This window comes from Apium graveolens, unplaced genomic scaffold (genome assembly GCF_009905375.1).
Source record: "Apium graveolens cultivar Ventura unplaced genomic scaffold, ASM990537v1 ctg8774, whole genome shotgun sequence".
Classification (NCBI taxonomy): domain Eukaryota; kingdom Viridiplantae; phylum Streptophyta; class Magnoliopsida; order Apiales; family Apiaceae; genus Apium; species Apium graveolens.
This window is the reverse complement of record NW_027421460.1, coordinates 29,269-53,328: the sequence shown is the minus strand read 5'-3', so window position 1 is coordinate 53,328 and position 24,060 is coordinate 29,269. Positions and strand designations below refer to the sequence as shown.

General features: G+C 38.3%; 1 non-coding gene across 1 annotated transcript; it reads left to right on the top strand.

The window, feature by feature from the left end:
• Positions 1 to 14,186: 14,186 nt before the first annotated feature.
• Positions 14,187 to 14,293, top strand: LOC141705321 (small nucleolar RNA R71). The gene has a single exon (XR_012568297.1). It is a non-coding gene; the product is annotated as a small nucleolar RNA R71 (small nucleolar RNA).
• Positions 14,294 to 24,060: the final 9,767 nt, after the last annotated feature.

The following is a 24,060-nucleotide window of genomic DNA, read 5'->3' as shown; positions in this document are numbered from 1 at the left end:
TTAGCAAGCCTGGTTTTTCTAGTTATTGTGATGGTAAAAGACATCTGGGAAGATCACCGGCTTTCGGACCATGCATCATATTCAAATTTGAGAATACTGTTTGGGCAAAGTCTCATATGGAAACACGTTAAGGCCATGGGAGGATCTAGAATTTTTTTCTAGGGGGACACTCGCACTGATTAAATTTGGCAAGGCATCCTTGTTATTCCCAAACAATCTAAACAAGAATTACAGAAGGGGGGTTGAATGGAATTCTGGATTCTTTTTAGATTTCAAAAATAGTTATTCTACAAATAAATAACTGTGTTTGATTTTGCAATTGTGCAAAATGAAAGTAAAATAGAAATCAAAACATAAAGCATTTAAATACAAGTATTTAAAAACTTTCTGGTGGATTGAACTTTTCCTCTAGAGATATATATTAAGTACAGAATTCTGTGTTACAAAATGTACACAACTGCTTACAAGTTGAACTACAAGAACAGATAAATTCTTTACAGATTTTGCCTTATCTATTTCTCTGATAATTGCTTACTAACTTGGATACTATTCAACTTGCTGCTCTTGGTTTATATATCACCAAGATACATGATAAAAAGACAAAATATTTCTAGTCTAATTTCATGTTGCTTCACTTATCTTTCCAGCATCTTTGAATATCTTCAATTTAGCATGGAAATGGAAATGCTTCTTTGTTCTCCAAACCCTACAAACAGGATGCCACATTCCATTTGCATACAATCAACGCATGTGACTGTCAAGTCACTATCAACTGCTCTTTTGAATTTGATCATCCGTTGATACTCAGATTGATCATCCGTTGATACTCAGATTGATCATCCGTTGAAACTTTGTTTCATCATCTGTTGAAACTTTGTTTAATCATCCGTCGAGACTTAAGTTGATCATCCGTTGAGGCTTTGTGAATCATCCGTTGAAACTTTCTTCTTGGCAGTTAACTCCATTTCATTTATACAAGATTACAAGGCATCTAATATTTTCAATTAACCAACCTATCTTGCATATCAATCTAGTAGTCAACATGACTTAAACATTCTACAACATCTAGTTCACTAAGCCATTTAAGTATGCATAAATGTGCTACTAATCTTATTGTTATAAAAGCTACTCTTTCAACGGATGTCGAAATGATCATCTGTTGAAAGCTATAATTTCACTAAAATAAAATCTACTTAGTGTTTTGTTCAAGTTATCATCAAGTACACAACATATTCCTAACAATCTCCCTCAATTTATGTCTAATGGAATTGTAGCCATAAATTAAGAAAAACTTGATGATAACAAAATACTCTATGAATACAGAATGAAATAAAGTAGATAAAATTTACAAGTGTTGTAGTTTATTGAAAATTCTCACTAAGAAAAATTTATAGAGTGTCTTATAGATCATTTTCAAGGTGCTCCTTTAGACTGAGCAAATTTAGATCATTTCATTGATTGCCTTGACTTCGTTCCCAGCTTCTCATCATTCTCTTCAATCTGATATTGGAGTTTTCTGTAAAATTCTGATTCATCCTCATTTGTCTGATCTAGCTTTTCTTGCATCTCCTTTAGAGTTTCATTGCTTGCAATCTTTAGCTGATCTTCCAATTTGAAGAATCTTCTAATGAATTTTTTATCCTTGAACTCCATAATCCAGTATGGCCTCAAATGCACCCTATCTCCAGTAAAAGGGATTGACAATACTCTTGGGAGTGCATTTGGTCCTCTCCAGCTATTTCTTATCTCCACAATCTCGTTTAGTACCATTTTCTTGGCAACTATGTTGAATCCAAAGTTTTTCTTGATTGAGGAGAAGACAGTCACCAAAGTTGAATAACCTTCATTGAGAATTTTGTGAAGGGGCCATGTTATCTCTTTTCCACCCTTATACCTGAAGACTAATCTCTCTGGAAGGTGCTTGTATACATCAATAGCTCTAACTTCTTCTAGTTCATCCAGATAGAGATTTATGTCTGAAAATTCTTTGATGTCACATCTGAAGAATTGATCTCCCTTGTTGACAGTAGGTTTGGGTTTGGTCAAAGACTTGGATTAAAGTTTAACAGGCTTGACTATTTTGACTGCTCTTTTCTTTGTTTTTCTTGGTTTGGAAAAGATTAGAATGTTTAGATTAGGAAGAGGCAAGCTGTCCCAATCTATAGGTTCATCCTTAGGAACAACAGGTTCACCATGAAAGGTGATGTTAGGATCAACCTTGAATTCATCCTCCTTCACAGTAGGTATGGCTGACTGGATTGGAGTTGTAGATGGGGTTGACATGTAGTCTTCCTTATATTCGTCAAAGTATAGCTTCCTGTTTGAGTGGAATTTGTATCAAAATTTCCTCATTGTCTACTTTGGTTCTTCTTTCTTTCCTTCATTTATATTTTCAGTTATCACAACAGGCAATGTAACTTCTGTGGTTGCAGGCTTCTTGGCTAGGTTCTTGGCTTCTAAAGCATCTTGTTTTTTTTGTTGTTTAAGCCTCACATTTTCTTCTTTCTTAGCTTCTGTAAAATGTGAATGTCCAGCCACCACACAGATTAATTCACCATTCCTGTAGATTTTAGCAATTTTGTTCTTTGACACTGTATCTCTGGGATCTTTAGATAAAGCAATAGACCTTGCAAGCAGCTTCTTTTCATCTGGCCTAGGGGTTTCATAGGATAGGTCCAGTGGATTTTTGTCTGAATTCTTTGGATAATTCCTTTTTAGCTGAAATTTCATGATGGCCTTTAGAGGCTTGATTGATGAGGGTTGACCCCTTTGCATGTTCCCTAGGCTCATTTCATTAGATGAAATTTATCTCAATTTAGAGAAGTGAGAGAAGACCTTGTCTTTCTTCGCAATTGGACCAAACTTCTTCTTGATGTTTTCATCAAACTTCCTCCATGTTGCATCTAGCTCTTGCTCTACTGCTGCTATATCAAGCTTTTTCAACTTGTCATTTGACTCTAACTTAGCTGCTGCTAGATTAATTACATCAATGTTGTCAAGAGTTGGTGGTTTAGTGAAAACAATTGTTGGCACACTCACTTTGCTAACTTAAATGTTGAGCACTTTCTCCCCCTCACTTGTTGACTCCCCCTGGCTAACTGGAATGAAAGAGTCTTTCTCTCCCTTTTTCTTAGCATCAAGTTGAGTGGAAGTTGAGGTTTGTGCAACCACCAACTGTTGTAGCAGGCTAGTTTGAGTTTCCATAATGTGCAAGTATCTTGGCCACTAATTGCTCCATATTTGTTAGTCTTGAATCCATGACCTCAACTTTCCTGTTCAGATCAGCTTCCTTTTCTGATTTTGAGCTATTTCTGTCATTGTGGTGCCTAGAAGCCTATCATCCAACCTTGCTACAAAGTCTTGTTTAATCTCACCAATTTCCTGGTTGATGGCATCTACATTTTGACTTTGTTGAAGAGCCTGAATTTTATGCAATTTGAGAGATTCCAGGTGAGCTGAAAGTAGTCGTTTGGTGCTAGCACTAGTGGATGCTTGATTTGTTGTTTGGGTGTTATGGATAAGCTTGAATATTGTGGATTAGAGATGTGGATAAGAGAATTCCTTGTGCAGCATTCATGATGGAGTTTCTGCATCTCCCCCTATGCTCATGCCTTCATCCTCATCATCCTCACTATCATCCCCAAATGAGTCTTCAGCAAATTCAAAGTCATTACCATATGTGGAGGGCATGGAAGTTATAGCATCCTTTTCCCTTTGCATTGAAGCAATAGTGTGCACCAAGTTCAATGTCATCTCAGCCTCCTCATTACCTTGTCCAGCCATAATTTGATATGTTGGATCAGGATGAGTAAATGTCTCAACATCCAAAGAGATAGAATCTATTACAGCTTGATATTATTGCTGAAACAGTCTCTCCTTTTCTACATCACTGACATTCATTGACTCACTAGCAATGGTTTCCATCCTTATATCTCATGTACCTGTGTTTCTCTCATTTTCTCTCTGTTTTTGCATCAAGGGCTCCCCTTGGCTTCCCACCCTCATACCCTCACCTTTACCTACTAAGGCGGGACTCCACTCACTCACTATTGCCAAGCTGGAAGAAATAACTTGGAAATTTTCACTTTTTTCCTCTCTTTTTTCCTGAGAGAAACTCAGCCTCTCACTCTGTTCACTCCCTTCCCTCAATCCTAAGAGTGATTGTGCAACCACTAAATCATCTGCACTTATAACATTAGTTGAAATTTGAGGTTGTGCAGTGATACTCAATGGATGAGGAACATCCGTCGAAGTAGTAGTTGGAAGTGGCAATGGATAACTGCTGTTAAGCACATCCGTCGAGATACAATTACTAGTTGACGGATGAACAATATTTATCGAAATAGTAAAAATGACAGAGTTTGGAGTATAAACTATTGTAGAATCTGTGGTGATTGATTTGAGATTTTGCACAGTATTCTCGGTAGAATCAGAAAAAATGGCAAGTGAGCCAACAAATCATCTAAAAGATGATGCTCACTTGCTGTAGATTTTGGCTTCTCCATGAGGGTTAGAGATGGAGAATCAGGAATTGATATATGAATCATATCAACATCCAGAGAATTTGTGGGTGAGTTTGGTGTGTTAGGTGCTTCTATAATTAAAGATTTTGGTTGTGACTCCAAATTTATTAGAGCCACATCAACCTGACTTTGAGATGGTGCCTGAACTGAGTTTTTGACTGTAGTTGGCACAGTGTGTGCACCCTGTGTATCCCCAAGGGTTTTTGATTTCTTCTTTCTAATATAAGTCTGAGTGAGATTGTGTCCCTAACCCTCTTGGCCTGTGCTCTTGGCTGAGAGCTATGTTCAATAGTCACATCCCTTTGGGAGGATGCAACTAGCAATGAGCTAATATCCTTTTAAGTACTGCAGTTTGTTGGGAAACTGCAGTGTGGCTAGGCTGGGATACACTCACTTCTCCATCCTTATTCTTAGGGCTTCTTTGATGTTCAGCATGTCCCTCACCAGCCTCACTTCCCTTCACACTCCCCTCTGGGATTTGTGTGGATTTTACAACTAGTTTCTTTTGAGAGATACTAGAGGGGTCTTTCTTTGACTTGGATTTGGAAACCTTTGTTTTTGTGGCTTGGGTAGGCACCTATTTGGTCACTGTCAAAAGTGCCATGACCATAGTTATTTACAAAGAAGTAATAGGATGGGAAGTAGTAGGGACAAAAATGGTTACCTCACTTACTTGTGGCAGTTCCATGATTGGCATGTACACAAGAGTAACATCCTTGTGATGATTTGCCCTGTTTAAATCATCAATAATATTCCTCTCTTGGACCCAACAAGTGTTAGGGCAAAAACACGCGCTAATAACACACGCAAGTATACGCGTTCGCAAGTAATATAGAATACTTTCTAGTTTGTTCCCACAGAGACTCAGACTGATTATATTCAATTAAACTCACTCACCAATGTATGATTACTTCTCAATGTTAAAACAATAACACTTAGGTTTGATTAACTAATTATTAACTACAATTAACTACTAGAATTACACACTTAATTAACACTTAAATTAACAATATTAAAACACTCATGAGATCCCAACTTCATTACTACTTCCTTCAATAGCTATTTTTATTACCCTTAGCATGCAACAATGATGATATTAATCGAATAACACAAAACTGATAAAAGCCAACTTTCATTGTACTAATACCATTCTACCAAACATCCACAATTAAGATAAAAGTTGAATAGGCATCAATTATGTTGAGTCCCTATATGTCTACAGAAATTGACAACATAACGATTTAAGCACAAGTTATTCCTTTTGATTACACAGGGTCAATAAAACAATTAGAGTTACCTACTAATCATGCATATCATACAACCAATAAGACGAATACGCACAACCAATACTAGATATCATACAATCATCACACAATAAGGTATTAAACAACTAACTAAAGAACTCCATAGTAAATCCGTTATGACCCCATGATCATGATTAGCCCATGATAGCACTCATCGTCATCATGGGTTCATAAGAAAACATGATTATAACACACGAGAATAATAACTAAAACTACTTATATTAAACCAGAGTACGTCACAAGAGTAAATAGGTTCAAAGTAAAGAAAACTAGCATCCAACATTACAACGAAATAAAGAATCACAAGAAAATATGCTTCCTCTTCGTTATGGTGTGCGAAAACGGTCTTCTTCCTTATCTTCTTCGCTCCTTGATTAATACAACGATCCAACCTTTGTGAAACGACTCTGAAATCTACTTATATAGGAGTCCCATAAAACCCAGATAACTCAGAAGTTGGAAGCTAAACAGAAATAGGAGTCTAAAATAATTAATCTGAAAATATGACCTTGCGCGGCCGCTCAGCATTCCTGAGCGGGCGCTCAGCTTCCTGAGCGGTCGCTCAGCAGAGCTGAGCGGGCGCTCAGCTCCCTACTGGAAAATGCTCTGTTTCGCTCTGTTTCTTCGCTGCAATCTGCTCCTATCTTCCCACTTGCAATGCTAAACACATGCCAAGGCTTATTATTGATGAATCCTCTCCCGAAATGCAACTAATACCCTGAAATGCACAAACACTAGAAAAACGCATCAAATACACAAAATACTTGATTTCAAGACACCAATTTAAGCTATTATAAGACGTTCTAAGTGGTATAAAATGCCACTTATCACACTCCCAAACTTAAATCGATGCTTGTCCTCAAGCGTCACAGACTCAAAAACAAAATAAAAACATGCATGAATGCAATCTATATGAAATACAGCGATCCCCCTTACTACGACCAAACCAACCAACTTATGACATCTCAACAAATGCAATTAGGCGAATAAAGATCAATCGAATCATACAAACTAACATACAACCAGAAATGTGGTGTGTGCAGATGCTTAACAGATATGCTTCGAAACTAGATCAATTATCATAACTCAAAGTGACAAAGTGACTTATAATACTTCAAGAATCTTGGAGCTTATTATGGAATCATGCTTTTATTTATAACAACAAATGCTTATTTGACCGTGCATTGAGTGAGGTCCATAAAAGACTTATACAATGGCATCCATGTAGCGAGCGGCGGATCCCAGACTATAAAAGCCTTAGGTCACTAGGCACAAAGTCCCCTAAGAACTTAATAACTCGAATACTAAAGAGCCCACTCGTGATCAATTATGCATCAACTCTTTATTTTTTATTCTTTTCTTTTTTTCTTTTTTTTCTATTTTTTTTCTATATATTTTATTCTAATTTTCCGAGCAAGTGCATTTCGCTCCCTCTTGCTCAACCCTAGACTACTCGCATAAAAATACGAGCCGGCTACTAGCCATTTGACGCCTAACCACAAATAGCAATGAATTCCATTTTTCACTCCATTTTTTTTTCTTTTCATGCCTTTTATCACTAAGAACCTATTATTAAATTCTATGCATAATCAATAGATTAACCTCGAAAACCATCGAACCATAACAACAACCTAGTCCTTAAGCATTCTCTAAGACTTAGTGAAATTACAAGTGTTTCTAGCATGCATATCAACCTACACGACTCAACATCACTTTAACGCTATCACTACACTCGCATCAACATCACAAATCAATTGGTAAATCAGCGCAAAAGGGATCATGGTATATGCATGAGCTACATGACATGATAAATAAAGCTATATAAAAAAACAAACTATATGACAAAAAATATGCAATTATATGAACTAAACTATCATGAATATGCAACTATATGACACATACATAAAATATTCCTTAACTACGACCCCAAAACTTAAAATCATCACTGTCCCCAGTGAAGGTAGTAGAAAGGAACACATGTATACCTACTCGTAGAGATCATCATCATCATCACCCTCAGAGGGTGGTGTATCAGGAGGCGGATATGCAGAGTCCTCACCAAAAACTGGCCACTGGATGTCAGCTCCAAGGCCTCGAAAAGAAGTCCCAAGTGCAAGGGAGAGCTCCTGAGCAAACCTGCTCTGCGTCTCGTACATAGCGTCCATCCTCCTCAACAGCCTCCTATACTAGGCATCAGCCATCCCAGCACCCTCCTGAGCTCTAGAAGAACCAACCTCATCTCGCCTTGGCCTCGTCATGGTAGCACCTCGTGCTGGACGTCCTCCTGGAAGACGATAACCCAGCCCATGCTCCTCGGGCTCACCACCAGTCCACTCCTGCATCGCATGCAGAGTCCCGGAATCAATAGAAGCGGCCGGCAACTGCAACTGCTCATGACACGACCACTGAACTCTCACCGCTCGGCAAAGCTTGTTAACCGTGGATGCATAAGGGATGTTCATCTGCTTAGCTCCCCTCAGAAACTTCAGAATTCCTTGGTAGATGAACTCACAAAGGTTTATATAGTACTCCTCATTCAAAATTCCTCATAACAACTGTGCTCTCTCAACTGTGACATCATGTGCTTGCGAAGTAGGCAAAATATTAGCACAAATAAAAGCATTCCATGCACGGGCATACCTGTTCATCGCAATCGCCGGAAAGTGACGATACTCGTTAGTCCCTGTCTTGAAGGTCCAAACTGTGCCCGACCTATAGAGAGTGGCACAAATCAAATCCAAGTCAAAATCCTCAGCAGTCTTCTCATTCCAATTCTCCTCCATGGGCTTCCTCTATCGCTGCCCAATCACATGGCGAATCACCGCAGGGTGATAATCAACCGTCGTCCCCCGGACCACAGAATACCAATTCTTCTCAGCCTTCACATTCGCATAGAACTCGCGAACCACGCTCATCGGCACTGCTTCAGAAGATTCGCAAAAAGCAATCCAACCCTTCTCAGCAATCATAGGCGACAACTCACCATCCCTCCCCGATGGTAAGAACCCCCTCTCCTTCAAAATCAGCTTACCCAGAAGCCTAGTATACTCCTCCTCAGCAGCACTATCATTCAAACAAGGCCTCGCAGCAGTACCCCTCGAAGAATCAGCAGTAGGGACAGTGCTGCTGCTATCGATAGTCCTGGATCTCTTGGGTGCCATCGAAATTGAGTAACAGTGTTTAAGATTTGTGTGTTTGTGTTTGGGAGAGAGTTTAAGGTTTAAAAGTGTATGGGGAGTATATGGAATAAGTGTATGTATATATAGGATAGGGATTAGGGTAAAATTTGATTAGGAGTGGGTTTGAGGGTAAAAAACATGGGATAATGGGAAAATAAATCGTGGGTAATGGGCTGTTATTTTGTTTTTTTATTTTTCAGATTATTTTTGGATTTTTATAGGACTTAAAAAAAATTTCTTCCAATCGGGCCCTGAGTGGTCGCTCAACAAAGCTGAGCGGGCGCTCAGGGGTCTTCTGGATTTTTTTTTCCTTGCCCTATTTTTCTGATTTTTTTGTGGTTTTGGATAGGTTAATAACTTCTAAGGGTTCCTGTAACAACAAACCATGGGTTGCCTCCCACGAAGCGCTTCTTTCTCGTCATTAGCTTGACGTTGCGTACCTTACTTAAGTTGACAATAAAACGGCACTAACCACTTCCCGGTTTGCCGTGTCCCCATAGTAGTGCTTCAAACGCTGACCATTAACCTTGAATGCTTGGTCCGGATTATTCTCAAAAATCTCTACCACTCCATGTGGAAACACAGTTTTGACAATAAAAGGTCCCGACCACCTTCATTTCAACTTCCCAGGAAAAAGTCAGAGACGAGAGTTGAATAAAAGAACTTGCTGCCCCGACACGAATAACTTAGGATGTAGCTTCCTGTCATGCCACTTTTTCACCTTTTCCTTGTACATTTTGTTGTTTTCGTACGCTTGGAGTCGAAATTCATCAAGTTCATTAAGCTGAAGCATTCGCTTCTTTCCAGCTGCATCTAGATCCAGGTTCAAGTTTTTCAATGCCCAATAGGCCTTATGCTCAAGCTCCGCAGGTAAATGACATCCCTTACCATACACAAGTTGAAACGGGGACATCCCAAGTGGAGTCTTATATGCTGTTCTGTAAGCCCAATCAGCTTCATCGAGCTTTGAAGACCAATCCTTCCTTGACGGACAACCAACCTTCTCTAAAATGCGCTTTATCTCTCTGTTAGACACTTCCACTTGACCATTTATTTAAGGATGATAGGAAGTAGCAACTCGATGATTCACATTGTAGCGCTGCATCATAGAAGTAAACTTACGGTTGCAGAAATACGACCCTTCATCACTTATGATTACTCATGGTGTTCCAAACCTTGTGAAAATCTGCTTATGAAGAAAATTCAACACTGCCTTTGCATCATTTGTCGGTAGAGCTTTGACTTCTACCCATTTTGAGACATAATCCACTGCTAGCAAGATGTACTGATTATTGCAGGATGAGACAAAAGGCCCCATGAAATCGATTCCCCAAACATCAAAGACCTCGACTTCAAGCATCACATTTAATGGCATCTCATCCTTTCTCGTAAGATTTCCCACTCTTTGGCAACGATCACACCTTAAAACGAACTGATGAGCATCCTTAAACAAAGTAGGCCAGAAAAAACCTGCTTGCAGAATACGAGCTGCCGTCTTTTCACCACCATAGTGTCCACCATAAATTGTGGAGTGGCAGTCTCGTAATATCCCCTCCGTCTCACAGAATGGGATACATCTCCTGATGATCTGGTCAGCTCCCTGTCTAAACAAATATGGTTCATCCCACATATACCACTTCACCTCATGCAGAAACTTCTTCTTTTGAGCTGTGGTCAAATTAGGAGGCATTATATTGCTGACAAGATAATTCACAATATCTGCGAACCATGGCTTTTCCTCCTGAACTGCGAACAACTGCTCATCCGGAAAAGATTCGTTGATCAATGTCTTATCATGTGAAGTAGACTCGGGATTCTCCAATCTAGAGAGATGGTCAGCTACTTGATTCTCAGTACCTTTTCGATCCTTGATCTCTAACTCAAATTCCTGTAGTAAGAGCACCCAATGAATGAGTCTCAGCTTCGAATCCTTCTTGGGAACCAAATAACGAATAGCCGCATGATCAGTGAATAGTGTCACCTTTGTCCCAAGCAAATAAGATCGAAATTTTTCAAAACCAAAAACTATAGCTAAAAGCTCTTTCTCAATAGTGGTGTAGTTCATTTGGGCCCCGTTTAAAGTCTTGCTAGCATAGTAGACCAAATGAAAGAGATTATTCTTGCGCTGGCCAAGAACTGCACCCACCGCATAATCACTTACATCACACATCATCTCAAAAGGCTCTGTCCAATCAGGTGCTGTAATAACTGGTGCAGTTATCAAACTCTTCTTAAGAGTCTCGAATGCCGTTAAACAGTCATCATCAAATTTAAAGGGCACATCCTTCTCAAGCAAGTTACACAACGGCTTAGATATCTTCGAAAAGTCCTTGATAAAACGCCGATAAAAACCCGCATGACCAAGAAAACTACGGATTCCTTTCACAGAAATAGGTGGTGGAAGATTTTCAATGACTCCCACCTTGGCTTTGTCCACCTCAAGACCCTTTCTAGAGACCTTATGCCCAAGAATAATGCCTTCACGCACCATAAAATGACACTTTTCCCAATTTAGCACCAAATTAGTTTCCATACACCTTTTGAGTACTGCACGAAGATTATTCAAACATTCATCATACGAATGTCCAAAGATGGAGAAGTCGTCCATGAACACCTCGATATTATTTCCAATCATGTCAGAGAATATAGCAATCATACATCTCTGAAAAGTGGCCGGTGCACCACATAATCTAAACAAAACTCTGCGAAAAGCAAACGTGCCAAATGGACAAGTGAAGGTAGTCTTTTCTTGATCCTCTGGTGCAATACAAATCTGATTATACCCTGAATAGCCAACCAGAAGATAATAATACTCATGACCGGCTAACCTATCAAGCATCTGATCAATAAATGGAAGCGGGAAGTGATCCTTCCTTGTGGTCTTGTTCAACTTTCTATAATCCATGCATACTCTCCATCATGTGACTGTTCGAGTGGGGATGAGCTCGTTCTTCTCATTTGCTACCACAGTGATACCTCCTTTCTTAGGTACACATTGCACGGGGCTCACATAAGAACTATCAGAAATAGGATAAATGATTCATGCATCCAGCCACTTCAGAATTTCTTTCTTCACCACTTCTTTCATGATAGGATTAAGTCTACGCTGTTGCTCAACAGTCGGCTTACTACCCTCTTCTAGCAGAATCTTATGCATGCAATATGAAGGGCTGATCCCTTTGATGTCTGCTATAGTCCATCCGATAGCCGATTTGAATTCTCTCAAAATCTTTAAGAGCTTGTCCTCCTCACTACCTGAAAGGTCAGATACAATAATAACAGGTAAAGTAGATGCATCACCTAAAAAAGCATACCTCAAGTGTTCAGGTAATGGCTTAAGCTCCAAGGTAGGTGCTTCCTCAATCGATGGTTTGAGCTTTCCTTCAGCATTTTTGAGGTCAGAAGTACCAAGAGATTCAAACGGCATGTCTAGTTTTCGCCTCCAGGGAGAAGCATTAAGATATTGTAGTTGCTCATTGCCATCTTCATCATCATTGTCAAAATCCCCCACTAAGGCCTTCTCTAATGCATCAGTCATTAGCATATGATCAAGTTCTGAAGTAACCGCAGAATAATTCAAATCCACTTTTAAGCACTCCTCATCTTCTGTAGGGAATTTCGTTGCTTTGAATACATTGAATGTCACATCCTGATCCTGCACTCGCATAGTAAGTTCACCTTTCTGCACATCTATCAATGTACGGCCGGTAGCCAAGAAAGGTCTCCCCAAGATTATGGGAATCTTCTTATCTTCCTCAAAATCCAGAATAACAAAGTCTGCAGGAAAGAAGAGCTTGTCCACCTTTACTAGCACATCCTCCACTATGCCTCTTGGGTAAGTAATAGAACGATCAGCCAATTGTAGAGACATGTAGGTGGGCTTTGGATCAGGCAAATTCAACTTTTTAAAGATCGACAATGACATCAGATTGATGCTTGCTCCCAAATCATAAAGGCACTTGTCAAAAGACAACTTGCCAATGGTGCAAGGAATGGTGAAGCTACCTGCATCTTTAGGCTTTGGAGGTAACTTTTGTTGCAACACTGCAGTGCATTCTTCCGTTAGAGAAATGGTCTCAAGGTCATCCAGTTTCACCTTCCTTGAAAGAATACTCTTCATGAATCTCACATAACTAGGCATTTGCTCCAGAGCCTCAGCGAAAGCTATATTGATGTGAAGTTTCTTGAACAACTCCAGAAACTTACCGAACTGCTTATCCAGCTTTTGTTGCTGCAATCTCTTAGAGAAAGGTGGTGGAGGATAGAGCTGTTTCTCCCCTGTATTACCCTCAGGTAGAGTGTATTCAACAGTAGTCTTCCTTGGTTTTCCCGCTTTCTCCTTTTTCTTTGCTTCTTCGTCACCAACTTCAGCTTCTCCTTATTATGCTTTTTCAGCATCAGCAACTTTTCCAGACTTTAAGGTAATAGCCTTAATTTGCTCTTTAGCTTCCTTCCTGCCTGGTACTTCAGTGTCACTGGGAAGTGTGCCAGGTTGACGATTGAGCATTGCATTGGCTATTTGACCGATTTGATTTTCCAAGGTCTTGATAGAAACCGCCTGACTTTTGCATAACAGCTTAAGTTCCTCAAAATCAGCACTAGAGGGTGGAGCTGCACCTCCTTGTTGAGGATAAGATTGCCTTTGAGCATAATGCTGTGGTTGCTGGAATCCAGGTGGATTGAACTGCTTACTTACACCTTGCTGATATGGTTTTTGAATAGCATTTTGATTATTACTCCAGCTGAAATTTGGATGATGTCTGTTGTTAGGATGATAAGTAGCTGGCACAGGCTGCTGTTGTCGTGGATAATTGTTCACATACTGAACAGATTCGTTAACAAGAGAACACTGATCCGTAGCATGCGAACCTGCACAAAGCTCACAGACCATAGCTATCTGATTGACTCCATAGGTAGCTAGAGAATTGACCTTCATAGACAGCGCTTGGAGCTGCGCTGCAATAGCTGTAGCTGCATCGACTTCCAGAATACCTGCTACCTTTCCAGGCATCATCCTTTGAGTTGGGTTTTGATGCTCATTTACAGCCATAGTCTCAATAAGATTATAAGCCTCAGTATAGCTTTTGGCCCACAAGGCGCCTCCAGCTGCTGCATCGAGCATGGGCCAAGATTGGGCCCCCAAACCATTATAGAAACCAGTGATTACCATCCAATTAGGCATTCCATGATGTGGACACTTTCTCAACATCTCCTTGTAGCGCTCCCAAGCTTCACACATAGATTCTGTAGGTTACTGCGCAAACTGAGTAAGAGCACTCCTCATAGCTGCGGTCTTCGCCATTGGATAAAACTTCACCAGAAACTTTTGCGCAAGATCTTGCCAAGTAGTGATGGACCCAGCTGGTTCAGAATGTAACCAGTCCTTAGCTTTATCCCTCAGAGAGAATGGGAAAAGCCTCAGCTTGATAGCCTCATCAGTCACACCATTATATTTGAAAGTACTGCAGATCTCGACAAAATTCCTTATGTGCATGTTGGGGTCTTCAGTCGTAACACCTCCTAAAGAAACAGAATTCTGCACCATCTGAATAGTACCCGGCTTGATTTCAAAGGTGTTAGCCTGAATAGCCGGATGAAGAATGCTTGACTGAATGTCATCAATTTTAGGCCGAGAAAAGTCCATAAGAGCTGGATCTGCCGGAACAATACAATCACCCATGATTAATGGTTCTTTTTGCTCACTTCCTGAATCCGAATCTTCAAAATCTATCTTCTCCGGAATATCAAGAACTTCGTCTGTCTCCTCAGCTGTATCTAAAGTCCTCTTGCGAGTACGAGAACGAGTTTGCATAAATGCTCGCTAAAGTACCTGAAACACAACCGGAAACAATAAGTAACACGTCTTAATCACTGAGTCTTAATGACCAATGATAGTAAGTACATAAACTAAACAAATACGCCGAGTCCCCAGCAGCGGCGCCAAAAATTGTTAGGGCGAAAACACGTGCTAATAACACACGCAAGTATACGCGTTCGCAAGTAATATAGAATACTTTCTAGTTCGTTCCCACAGAGACTCAGACTAATTATGTTCAATTAAACTCACTCACCAATGTACGATTACTTCTCAATGTTAAAACAATAACACTTAGTTTGATTAACTAATTATTAACAACAATTAACTACTAGAATTACGCACTTAATTAACACTTAAATTAACAATATTAAAACACTCATGAGATCCCAACTTCATTACTACTTCCTTCAATAGCTATTTTTATTACCCTTAGCATGCAACAGTGATGATATTAATCGAATAACACCAAACTGATAAAAGCCAACTTTCATTGTACTAATACCATTCTACCAAACATCCACAATTAAGATAGAAGTTGAATAGGCATCAATTATGTTGAGTCCCTATATGTCTACAGATATTGACAACATAACGATTTGAGCACAAGTTATTCCTTTTGATTACACAAGGCGAATAAAACGGTTAGAGTTACCCACTAATCATGCATACTCGTACATGAACCTATGCTAGCATGGCAAGTTCTAAATCTCATGATCCACCGTCGCTTCACAAGAGATTAACACCCTATCTTATATGTTCGCGACGCACATAAGACGAATACGCACAACCAATACTAGATATCATACAATCATCACACAGTAAGGTATTAAATAACTAACTAAAGAACTCCATAGTAAATCCGTTACGACCCCATGATCACGATTAGCCCATGATAGCACTCATCGTCATCATGGGTTCATAAGAAAATATAATAATAACACACGAGAATAATAACTAAAACTATTTGTATTAAACCAGAGTACGTCACAAGAGTAAATAAGTTCAAAGTAAAGAAAACTAGCATCCAACGTTACAATGAAATAAATAATCACAAGAAAATATGCTTCCTCTTCGTTGTGGTGTGCTAAAATGGTCTTCTTCCTTATCTCCTTCGCTCCTTGATTAATACAACGATCCAACCTTTGTGAAACGTCTCTGAAATCTACTTATATAGGAGTCCCATAAAACCTAGATAACTCAGAAGTTGGAAGCCAAACAGAAATAGGAGTCTAAAATAATTAATCTGAAAATACGACCCTGCGCGGCCGCTCAGCATTCCTGAGCGGGCGCTCAGCTTCCTGAGCGGGCGCTCAGCTTCCTGAGCGGGCGCTCAGCTTCCTGAGCGGGCGCTCAGCTCCCTACTGGAAAATGCTCTGTTTCGCTCCGTTTCTTCGCTAGAATCTGCTCCTATCTTCCCACTTGCAATGCTAAACACATGCCAAGGCTTATTATTGATGAATCCTCTCCCGAAATGCAACTAATACCCTGAAATGCACAAACACTAGAAAAACACATCAAATACACAAAATACTTGATTTCAAGACACCAATTTAAGCTATTATAAGACGTTCTAAGTGGTATAAAATGCCACTTATCAACAAGCTAACTTGTTTGTTGGGTTCTCAATTGAGAGATTCTCAGAGACAAAATTAGCTAGAATAATAAAAGAAAAGAGTATAAATAAAATTGGCTTTTATACTATCTCATAAATAAACTGTCAAAAATTAAAAAGTGAAATAAAGTAACCAACCAAATTAGCCCAAAATAGCCGTTTAAAAATAAACAAAACTGTCAAAATTCTAAAATTATCCGTTGAAATATACATACAGGATGTAAGTAAATTCGACGGATAATGCTCAAGATCAACGGCTATGATTGAGTGTAATTCGATGGATAATAGTAAAAGTATCCAGAGTAATAATTGATACTTCGACGGATGATATAATTCAACGAATATTCATTTTTAACGGATAATGAACATCCATCAAGATACAAATTCTAACTTAGTCAAAATTTTATCTTATCAACTTTTACTCTGGATGCATTTCAATTTTCTTAGACATCAAAATAGATTAAGAGTAATTAAGCATACCTAACTCACTTACCAACATAGTGAAGGTGGATTCATCAAGTGGCTTGGTAAAGATATCTGCAAGTTGTTTTTCACTTGGAACAAAATGAATTTCCATAGTATTATTCATAACATGCTCTCTAATGAAATGGTACTTGATGTTTATGTGCTTGGTCCTTGAATGTTGTACTGGATTCTCAGTGATGGCAATGGAACTTGTGTTATCACAGAAAATAGGAATCTTATTCACCTGTAGACCATAGTCCAACAATTGATTTTTCATCCATAAAATATATGCATAATGACTACCAACAGCAATATATTCAGCTTCAGCTGTAGAAGTGGAAACTGAATTTTGCTTTTACTAAACCAGGATACTAGCTTGTTTCCTAGAAATTGACAGGTTCGTTTTGTGTTTTTTCTATCAATTTTATGACATGCATAATCTGCATCTAATAACTAGTTAGATCAAAACCAGAATCTCTAGGATACCAAATGCCAAGTTTTGGTGTTCCTTTGAGATATCTGGAAATTCTCTTAATAGCAACTAAATGAGATTCTCTAGGATCAGCTTGAAATCTAGCACAAATACAGGTAGCAAACATTATATTTGGCCTACTGGCTGCTAAATATAAAAGTGAGCAAACTATGCGTCTATAGCTTGAAATATCCAAAGACATTTCAATAGTGTTTAATTCAAGTTTAGTTGTAGTAGCCATGGGAGTTTTTACAGATGTACAATCCATTAGGTCAAACTTCTTCAAAAGATCATAAATATATTTGGTTTGACTAATGAATATTTCATCACTAACTTGCTTAACTTGTAAACCAAGAAAGTAAGTTAATTCTCCCATCATGCTCATTTATATTTATTTTGCATCAATTTGGAATTTTTTTTGCAATTTTTTTCATCTATGGAGCCAAATATAATATCATCTACATATATTTGAACAAGTATACTAGAGCCATTCACATTTCTAAAGAATAAGGTTTTGTCAACAGTACCTCTAATGAAGTGATTTTATAAGAGAAACTTTGACAAAGTATCATACCAGGCTCTAGATGCTTGCTTCAATCCATAAAGTGCTTTCAAAAGATAGTAGACATACTCTGGAAAATTTGAGTCTTCAAAACTAGGAGGCTGACTGACATAGACTTCCTCCTCCAAATCTCCATTCATAAAGGCATTTTTGACATCCATTTGATAGACTTTGAAATTGGCATGGGTTGCATAGGCTAAGAAAATTCTGATGGCTTCAAGTCTTGCAACAGGAGCAAAAGTTTCATCTAAATCAATTCCTTCTTGTTGACAATAACCCTTAGCAAGCAATCTAGCTTTATTTCTGACTACTATGCCATTTTCATCCATCTTAATTCTGAATACCCACTTTGTGTCAATAGAATACTTTCCTTTAGGCTTGGGTACCAGCTTCCAAACTCTATTCCTTTCAAATTGGTTTAGCTTCTCCTGCATAGCTAAAACCCAATTAGGATCCAACAGAGCTTCTTCTACCTTTTTAGGTTCTTCCTGAGATAGAAAGCTACTATATAGACATTTATCTTAATTTTCTTTTCTTGTATGCACTGTAATAACCCCAATTTTTGAGAAATTTTGAAACCCTTATGAATAGTGTTTTTGCTGAACGAGAAAACTTTTCATGCCACGCTATGTAGGGGTTCTGTTATTGATCTTATGGGATATTATTAGTACTCTATGTGGTATATAAGTGTATGTAAAGATCGTCAGAATCCAATTCCGAACACTTTGATTTTTCCCGGAAATTCACAAGATACGGAGAGAATTGAGTATAAGGTAACAGGATAAAAAGGATTTAAATTAAAGGATTATAGGAGGGGATCATAGAAGGAATACAATATATTGAGAAAGGTTAAGGGAACCTAAGTAATAAGATCCCGGGTATGATCCCTCAAACGATAAACGAGAACGAAAGATAAGCAAACCGTAAAACAAATAAGTGACCAAGAGACAAGCTTGTACAAGAAGCCAGGGATTGTGACATCATCAAACCACAAGGTATGGACAAGTGGGAGCATTATGACATGTGCAAGGTGACATAAGCATGACATGGGAAGGAAGGAGGTGTGGTGGCTTTGTAACCACACAAATTCAAGGGCAAGAAGGTAATTGACTAAAGCAAGCACAAAAACCAAGCAACCAAGCCAAACAAAAATCATTTTCATCAAAAATCAAAAAGCAACCAAGGCTTTGTTCTTGAAGCTCTCGGCTTTTTACTATTCATAAGGCAAGAACAATTCAAAACTCAAGATCCAAGCTTCCTAGATTGGTAAGATAATTCCCTAATCATCTTCATGCTTAGTTAGGACTATATCATGAGTTTAAGCCATTAATTCTTTCTCAATCTTCTTCATTTAATCAAAGAAGAAGACAATGAATAGTGTTTTCAAGTTTTTAACTTGAACTTTTTCTTGTTTTTCTTGAAGATCCAAGCATTCTTAAGACTTCTCAAAGCTTCTTAAGGCTTCCTAGCTCCACCCACCACTTCAAGGAAGGTATACCATCTCCAAACCCTAGATTCCTATATATTATAAGATGATTTTGATTAGTGGGTTGATATTGTAGCTTGTTGTTATGATTTAGAGTTTGGGATTTGGAATGGTAGTGAAATGGAATGGTAATTGTTGTGGTTTTGATTTAAAGGAACTTAAGTATGATTAAAGTTAAGTTTAAGCATAAGTATGAATGATTAAATTGAATTGGTTGGGGTTGTTATGATGTGATAAGGATGGATGTTGGTTGTATGTTGGATTTGAGGTTGGTTTGTGGTTGGTTTTGTATGGTTTAAAATTTGGAAATCGCGTAAACATAGCCGTCGTAACGTCCGATTTTCTTTGGACTGTTTTTGTGCATAGCATTAGTACCCGAGAACCCCCTGCTAGATTATGACCACTGCCATGATTAGATAGCTCATGTTACGAGCTTCGTTTTGATATGTAGTTCGTTCGATTCCGATGCACGGTTTAGGAGAAACGACCGTTTCAAGTAACGGCGTTTCGCGAACGAAACTTTTTCCCTCGCCTTACTTTGAAATGTAGGTTAAAGACCAAAAAGGGTTAATTAATGTATGAAACATTTATGGTAAGTGTGTTAGGCAGTTCGTAAGACATTCGCGAAGGAATCGCTTTAAAACTCGTAAAGGTTAAATTATTAAAAATGGTGGAGCCGAGGGTACCCGAGTGACTTAAGCGAATCGGTGAGCGCAAAACAAGCGTTAGAGTCTAAGTTAGTTAAAGTATAGATTTACAAGTGACTTTGGTTTAATTCCAACTTACTTGTTGCTTATAGGTTACCAGACTCATCCCGAGCCATTCGTAACCCCAGTCGCTCAGGCAAGTATTCTATCCGTTATACTGTTGTTGTGATGTATACACTTGTATATGCATTATCTTGCGATAGATGCATGTTGGTTATTTAGCAAATTCTTGCGATATATTGTAGCAGGTGATATGGTATATATGCATGCCTGTTTCATATTCTTGAAATATATATCTGTTGGTTTAGTTGATAATACCTATGCTAGAGGATAGCGGTAACTTGCATATACCCTTAGTATAGGGACCCAAAGGTGAAAATAATTTCTAAAACCGGGAGTCGAGGATCCCGAGTAGATTTTGTATATATATGGATATGGGTATATATATATATTTATATATATATATGGTCATAGTTTTCAAAACTATAAATCGAATAAGGTTTATTCGATAACTTTAACTTTATTTTATTATTGAATATTATTTGGAATATTATTCGAAGGCGTATGACTCCTTTATATTAAATGAATATTATATGAATATTCAATTGAGGATGTATGACTCACTTTATTTTATTAATGAATATTATTTTGAATATTCATTCGGGGACTTATGACTCCTTTTATTTATTTATCTGAATATTATTTGAATATTCATTCGAGGGCTTATGACTCTTTTATATTATTTATTGAATATTATTTGAATATTCATTTGAGGATCTATGACTCCGATTATTTGCTGAAATATATTCTTTATTTTATTAAAGAATAAGGTGTTAATAATCAAACTTATTTTTGATTATTCAAATAAAGATAATACTTTCATATAAGTATATCTTTGGTTATTTAATACTCGTTTCAAGTATAAATTTTAATACTTCTACTTCAATTATTTTTATAAAGACTATTCTTTATGGGAATATTATTTAAATAATAATATTCGGTCATTTTCTAAATATTCTGGGGACTGATTTACTTCATTAAATCAGCTTTACTCCAAACACTCTTTAAAGTGTTTTCGAGTCTTCAAAATGATTTTTAAAAGTCAGAGTGGATCCCAAAACTCTTTTTTTATATTTAAGATCTTCCTTTTAAGGGGATTTAAATACTCGCTCAAAACCTGGGGAATCCGGCTCTGTGGTGTATTTTATATTCGCAACGAGGTTGCAGTTTTGGTAAATGAATTGATTACTTGCCCAACGTTCGGGAAGTAAGCCCATCTAATTGAGTCGGCATAAGCGACAGGCCGGGGTACGGCCTATTATTGTGTAAGTGGCTGGGTGGCAGTCCATCAACGCGTGAGGGGCCGGGTAACGGTCTAGCGCGAGGTCCTAATGCGGCCAGGGTGATGACCGGTGAGGAATTCATCCATCTACAGTAGAAAAGGTTACTTATTGGTATCTTTGCCTGATCAGCAAGATATCTGGTTTATGCCAAAATTCTTTTCCTTTCCAAAATTCATTGGATGTTTCAAACTCTGTTCATACTTTACATAACAGAGGTTCCAGGAAATGTTTAAAGAGATATATATATGTGGATATATGTATATCAGGACTAAATAAAGTATCTCATAACTTTTTCATTCAATAATATTTCAAAGATTGAATCTATTCAAATCTTGTCTTGTAGTCTCATCTATGTGATGAACTTTTGAAACTGATTATAACTTGAACGGTGGTAGTTCAAGTAGTATTGGGAAAGATATAAGTATATTGGGGTATTTGGTAACCTCATCTTTTAAACTTATATCTAATTAATAATTGTCTTATGTATGACAAAGATTTTCAGAAAAACGTTGAGACAAGGTTAGATATATGAGATCACCTTGCAACGATATTTTTTTTATATACAGTTATACACTGGGACTTTGTGTATATTATGCCTGGAAGAGGACTTCCAATATTTTGAAAAGTATATATGTATATATACTGAATATTTTGCGACTTCATCGCATTAAGATATCAAACTTGGTTCATTTCTTTTGACCAAGACTTTCATGAGTATTATGAGTAGGCTCATATACTATTAATCATTATACATATTATTTTGGTGGGCTTGCTGCTCACCCTTGCTTTCTTCTTTCATCACACAACAACAGATAGAAAAGATGAACAGAACCAAGCTCCCGATTCACGAGCGATTAGGAGACGTTCGGCAGTTTTCTAGAAGCATTGATGCCGCCGTAGCTGAGGTAGGAACTACCAATAGGCTAGGCTTTCAACTTTTGATGTACCAGATTTATTTATATTTATGAATTGTAATAATGGCAAAGAAATATAAATTTATTCAGAAAACCTTTTAAGGTGTATTGGCAGATAATTGTGGAATAAAATGACTTGTGGTTATTTTTGGATGTTCATCTCTGAGACTATAACATGTGGTGTGTGTGTTTATTGTGGGGTCACAGTACAGAGTAGTTGAGTAATTATTAAGATTGGGTGTTATTAAGGGAAATGGAACTCGTGACGACCCGGATCCCCGACCCCGGATCTGGGGGTGTTACAGAAATGGTATCAGAGCCAAGCGTTATAAACCTCAGAGATGATGTGACGTTAAGATAATAAGTTCACTAAGATAATAAGAACTCTTGCCAAGTTCATAGTCGGGCTACCTAACGTAGTACTGACAGTTAAACCCTTATGGGAACCCTTATAAATATCGTGATAGGAGCGTAGTTCGTTATCGTATATGGTAGCGGGACTCCGAACCCTGAGGTTGAGGAGCAACATCGCGATGATATTTTATTACTAATTGGAGATCGGATTGTGGATCCGATAGAGTGTCCAAATGCAGGACCGGATGATGTTGATATTGAGGATTTAGCGGTTGAGGATGTTGTCCTAGAAGGGATAGTTGTTGAGGAGGATCCCATGGAGGATCCTGACAGGATTGGACAAAGGACCACTGATGAATTGATGACCATGGTTTGGTCGACTACCAGAGGTAGGATTGGCCGGTCACTACCGGAGGTTCGTTCAAGTTGTAAAGATAGTAGCCCCTTTAACGCGGCTTACTCGTAAGACTGAGAAGTTCGAATGGACAGAGAAATGCGAGAACAGCTTTCAAGAACTGAAGCAGAGGTTGGTAATGGCCCTTATGCTGGCGTTGCCGGATGGAAAAGGAGATTTTGTGATGTGTAGTGACGCTTCGCATAAGGAATTAGGGTGCTTCTTATACATCACAACAAGGTAATCGCGTACGCATCAAGACAATTAAGGGAATATAAAATTTGATATCCCCACCCATGAGCTTGGGCTCGTGGCAATAGTTTTGCCCTAAATATTGGAGGCACTAATTGTATGGAGAGAAGTACGAGATTTACACAAGCCATAAGTGCTCTAGTGCATTTTCACGCAGAAAGAGCTCAACATGCGCCAAATGAGGTGGTTAGAGATAATCAAGGATTACGATTATGAGATTCTTTATCATTCGGGGAAAGCCAATGTGGTGGCTGATGCCCTTAGTAAAAAAGGAGTAATAAAGTGGTGGTAGTATGCGGAATGGGAACACATTCGTGATACTAAGGTTGACGTGGTTATTAAAAGGTTATAGAACGCTAACGAGCAAAAGTATAACCAGTATAATATTAGGAACGGAAGGCAGTAGCGACTACGAACTGGAAAAGGATGGGTAGTGAGAAGCAAAAGATATAATGCTAGAAGCTATGATGAGAGCCGGTGCAATAGACTTGAAAGAATTTTGAATGATCACTTAATTCGGATTGAGTTATCTTACGACAATAGATCATATGTCATTATCGAGATGTCGCCTTATGAGATCCTTGAGGGAAGACAATGTCGATCTCCCTTATGTTAGGATGAAGTTGTAGAGCGCAAGATGCTCGGACCCGCAGTAGTCCAAAGGACCAAGGATAT